Here is a 5,039-nt window from a genome sequence, read left to right on the forward strand (position 1 = left end):
GCCCCCCTTTTCACCCCCACACCTCCCAGACCCACCCTCCTCTCACCCTGGCTTTTGGTGGGGAGATTGGTTTCGCGACTTCATTTCGACGTTTCAAGTTTTGATTGTGATGTCTGTGGGCGAGAGATCTGTATTCATGAGCTCTTGGATGACTTGGTCCCTAGGCTGATGGTGCCGGGCTGTGAGATAGGCCGCCATAAGCCATGGGGTCACCCTATAGAGTAAGGGAAACACTATAACGAGCCGAGGCTCTGCCCGCGGGCAGCCCCTCTCCGGTCCGCCCCTGTAGATCCAGCACCACCACCTCACTTCTCCTCACACTCTCACACAGCCACAGCCACTGGGAAGCAGAGCAGTCAAAAGCAGGACCGCCAAAATTAAAGGCTTTAATTAGGTAGTACATGGTGCTAAATCTGTTCACAGATTTTCCAAACAGTCATGTCCAACATTTTCACAATAGCCCAATTATTGAACCTTTCAGATCTCACAGCGGAAGAAATTATAATGCAATATCAGAGCATCAAGCCTTCCTCGTAGCAGATTTGTCCTCCACAAAGAAAAACCTTTTCCTGGTTCAAATAAATATTCGTATTTGAGGAGCAATTTTTTCTTATTTGGATTAATATTTTGGATTGTTTCAAGTGATGAATGTACTTTGGAGAGATGAACTCGTGTACAAACCCAAGTACAGATCTACTTGAAACAAAGAGCAAATTATAGTTAAAGCAAGAATGGTATTTTGAAGATTGATGTAGACTTACATTCTGCATCAATTACTTGAGATGGCTCCTGCTTCCTGGGTGGGTTGACCTTTGTACACAGGCAATGAGATCATAACCTCACACCAACTTCACCAACACTCATCACTTCAGTTTGTTGAACACAATTCTTTTCACAACAATCCCCTTATTGCAAAAAATCAAATTCCGATGTCAAGTTTCATTCGTCACGATATTGTCAGGCTACGGTACACCGAAAGTAGAACAGGAAGATTGCTTACTTATGCGAGACTAATTGCCACCCCCCCCCCCCCGCCACCAAAATAAGAAGGAAAAGAAGGAAGGTTATAAAACAAAACAAAGCAATATGGCTATTTTAAATTGATCTTTTCTTTTTGGAAGAAATTGTGATAAAATTTAAATTTACAAAAATGCTTCCTTGAATGTTAGTTCTCGTTTGAGTTGGCCGTGGTTCACAAGATTAATAGACCATTTCACCCCAGCGCTTTTCGACCTCTCGAAGAACAAAAATACCGGAAGTCGTGCAGTATATGGAACGTTTCTAGCCGTTAAACACGTTAGATTGAAGCGGTGTGTGCCGTAAGAATATATTTTTGACTAAATTTAGGACTGAGAAGAGTAGATTGTCGGTTGCATTGACGACAAAACCTCTATTTCGTGAGACACTTTACCCTGACTTCCGGTATTTTTGTTCTTCGAGAGGTCGAAAAGCGCTCGGGTGAAATGGTCTATCAAAGCCGCCCATTCATTTGCAACACTGGCCGATGCTATACGACAATACGGCAAGCCATTCACGCCCAATCATGGAAGTGTTCGTGTTCGGAATGTGTTGATCGTCGTTTCGTCGTCGGTGACAAATTTCATTTAATTCTGTATTTTATATTTGAGAATCTAGAAAACGTCGTGCGGGAATGTTAATCTGGCTGGTGAAGAGAACTTTGCGTATCAGATTTAAGTTAACAAAAAGATTGTTTGAATGCGGAACACTCTCTGGAGGTTATGAGAGCCGAAGCGTCATCTCCAACCTGTGCCAGCCGACGTGTGTTACATCTCAACTAGTTTCAACTCGAAACTGCTAATATCAACCTGCGGTCAGAAGGACATCTTTGGTGAGTGGCGCATCTCCTACTAATTGTTATAAAAAGTCATTAGATTCTTTAAAATTAGGAGCAGTCAGCACAGAGCAGTAATTGGCATTCCCTAAAACGTTAAAATTTAATTGAAATCATCAAAGTAAAATGTTTGTCATTTCCTGAAATTTTACATTTTATATTTGGTATCTACAAAAAGACATGTCCTCATATTAACTGACTTGTTCTTTGTTGTCAACTGACAAAGTACTGGCAGAGTGACCAATAGAACGATATCAAATATAAGAAATGTGTCGATTTCAGGACCATATTTTTACAACCTTATGAATGAAATCCCAAAATTTTCTGATATCTGATAATGTTTCTGATATTTAGTCTGATATGTCTTTGCCTTTTTCTTTGCCCTCTTGGTTTGTCCATTTGTATCTGATTGTACTAAGTGATTGTACTAACTGGGCATGTCCTAAAATAGTACTTGATTTTCTGCGAAGCACGGGGTTGTGAATTGAAGAAGTTGAGTTACAGTACTTATAGGACATGACATGATCAGACCAGGACATCCTCAACTTAAGAAAAACTTTAGGGACATTTCTCAGCTGAATAAATTGAAAATGGTCCCGCCTGGACTGCATCTCGGTCTCCGTGCGACCTCAGTCGAGGCGGACTTCTCCATTGTTTCTCTGTTATTTATATCCGATGGTCTGGCGAGGCGTGGCGAGGCGTGGCCTGGCGGTGGGGCGGCCGTTCGAGCGTTCGAGCAGCAACAGCGCGTTCTTTTTCGGCCCACCGTGTTTTGATTTGCTGTTGAAACAATGAGTGTCTAGCTTTTACTACCAGGAGGGGGCGAGAGCTGCCGTGCTGCTCGGCACCAACACGACGCGGCGCTGTCGCGGGGTGAGGTTAGGGGAGGGGGGCTTACCGGCTTACTGCAGTGAATATACTTCATTTACGGTCCACATCGTCGGTAATCTTCACCATGCAGATGGGGTCGGGTCCGGCAGGGGCAGTGGATGTTGTTGGGTAAGGTTCCAGAGAGGACGGGGGGGGGGGGGGGGGATTCAATTCCCCCACCATATCGGGCCAGAAAACAAAAGACCCTCAGATTGTCTTGATTTACACTCGGGAATAAAACTCTCCCCCATAATAATGCTCCGGCTCCAGCTGGGCACAGTAGCAGCAACAAAGAGAGAGAAGGGGGAGGGGGGGGGGAGCCCACACGATGACTCGCTAGAGTCCGCTCGTATACTATACGCCCCTCCAACCGAAAAGAGCGATGCATACAAAAGCAGAGAGAGGTGGTGGCCGGCCCTACAATTTGCTCGATACTCGGATGATCGGGACCCGCCCAGCCCCGCCTCGGCAGAGCCGTCTTTGTTTTCCGTCCCGCTTTGGACCGCGGCCACACATCTGCGGCGACATGACATTATTATATATTTGATTTGATTCGAGGCCAAACCTGCCGCGTGTGCGCGCTCCGCGCTCTCCACTCCCTTGAAAAGTCGGTAGGATATTGTGGGGGATGCGAGAGAAGGGAAAGAGGAGAGCTAGAGGAGGATGCGACAAGCAGAACATACAGTACTGTGTGCAGTGCAAGGCGGAGCGTGTGTGCGAGGAGCAGCAGAACAACTCGGGTTGTGTATCAGCCTGGCGATAGAGACGCCGTTTGGGCGGCCCGAGTGACCCAGCCTCTATCTACGGATTATTTTTGGCGTAGAAATAGTAGCAGTCTGAGACACTGGTCCGTCAGACCCGCGCGGGTCCAGCGTGGCCCAGCGCTAGGCGATGTCGGGTCAGACGGGCCCGCTCGGGCCCGTCTGGCCCAGCATACTACTCGTTGGGTCAGGCGGCAGAACAGTAGACCCGTCCGCCACTACGACGTCTGCTGTCAATCGTGGGTGAGGGGCAGGGAGACGCGGGCTGAGGGGAAGACACTATGCAGGTCTGTGTCGGCTGGGCCGGTCTGGGCCATGCAGGTCCAGCAGACCCAGCACGGGTCGGGTGGGTCCAGCCGGCCCGAACTGGGTCTGCCTGACCCGACTGATTCGCTCGTGGGCCGCATAGGTCTGCTGAACAAAGACCTGGGTGGGTCCACCTGGCCCAAGCGCTAAAATCGCAAAGGGCGGCGTCGGCCCAGAATTCAGACCCAAACGGCGACTCTACCTGGCGACTGGTCGTCCATCAGGCGCGAGTGTGTTAGTGTGTGTGTGTGTGTGGTTGTGTGTGCATGTGCGTGCGTGCGCGTGTAGACCCGCGATCCCTGATTAATTCAGGTGATGCCATTGCTATTGGCTGATAAACGTTTCAGAAGGGACACAACGACGGGTTACGAAATCGTGCAAGTGCTCTCATTATGATGAAAGCATGCACCCATAGTGAAACATATCTCTGTAAATTTTCGCATAGTTTTCACGTTGTTGACGACGAGCGCAATATAGTTCATTAAAAAGGCAGTCGTAAGTGCGCGATTTGCTTTTTAAAGAAAACCAAGTCGATTTATCATGCAAGAAAAAGTTGTAATTTTAAATTGAAAGCTGTGGTTTTCTTATTTGAATTTGTAATTTTACGATAAAAGTTTGACGTGACGTCGATAGCTCGCCACCGTCAGTGACATTCTCGTCGCGCATTTTGTGACAGTAGTGTCCAAGCCTCCTCCCCAGGGGCCACCACGTTCACGTTCGTTGTCACCCCTGCGCGACACGCGTCACAACCACGTATGTCAATAAGGGCGTCCTCGTGGACACCGAGGCGGCGTGGACGGGACAGGGGTCTCCCTGGGGCCCTCCATCTACATTGTAATCACTCCCACACCACTCCATCCCCGGGACGAGGACGCCGGTCCTCGCTCGCCAACGGCTCCGGTCCCGCACTGCCTGCGGGTTCGATTCCCAGTCACAGCTGTCGCACGCTGCTTTTTACAACGATTAGGTCCTTGAGATATGAGGGGAAAAGAGGGGGGGGGGGACTTGTCTCAGTGAATTCACGTCGCTGGTGGAATAGGATCATTGGTTAGCCGTTGGCTCTGGCTGCACCCACCCACCCCAGCAGGTATGAGGGAGTGAGACGGAGGCGTGCTGGATCGGGAGGGACTTGTGCGTGCGACGGAGATAGATAAGAAGAGTGATGGGCGTCCCTGTGGCTGCCGAAGGCCGTATCCACCCCCTTAATTCAGGGACCAGGGACCCATCATTTAGCTACCTCACCTACCCAC

The 5,039-nt window shown here is 49.0% G+C and overlaps 1 long non-coding RNA gene across 1 annotated transcript in view; it reads left to right on the forward strand.

The window, feature by feature from the left end:
• Positions 1 to 1,587: 1,587 nt before the first annotated feature.
• LOC127749135 (uncharacterized) overlaps positions 1,588 to 5,039 on the forward strand; it is a 111,819-nt gene continuing 108,367 nt past the window's right edge. Inside the window, exon 1 of the long non-coding RNA XR_008010979.1 lies at positions 1,588 to 1,849. This is a non-coding gene — a long non-coding RNA (uncharacterized LOC127749135). The remainder of the gene's footprint in view (positions 1,850 to 5,039) is intronic.

The sequence above is a fragment of the Frankliniella occidentalis genome, unplaced genomic scaffold, assembly GCF_000697945.3.
Source record: "Frankliniella occidentalis isolate FOCC.00 unplaced genomic scaffold, Focc_3.1 Scaffold33, whole genome shotgun sequence".
In the NCBI taxonomy this organism is placed as follows: Eukaryota; Metazoa; Arthropoda; class Insecta; order Thysanoptera; family Thripidae; genus Frankliniella; species Frankliniella occidentalis.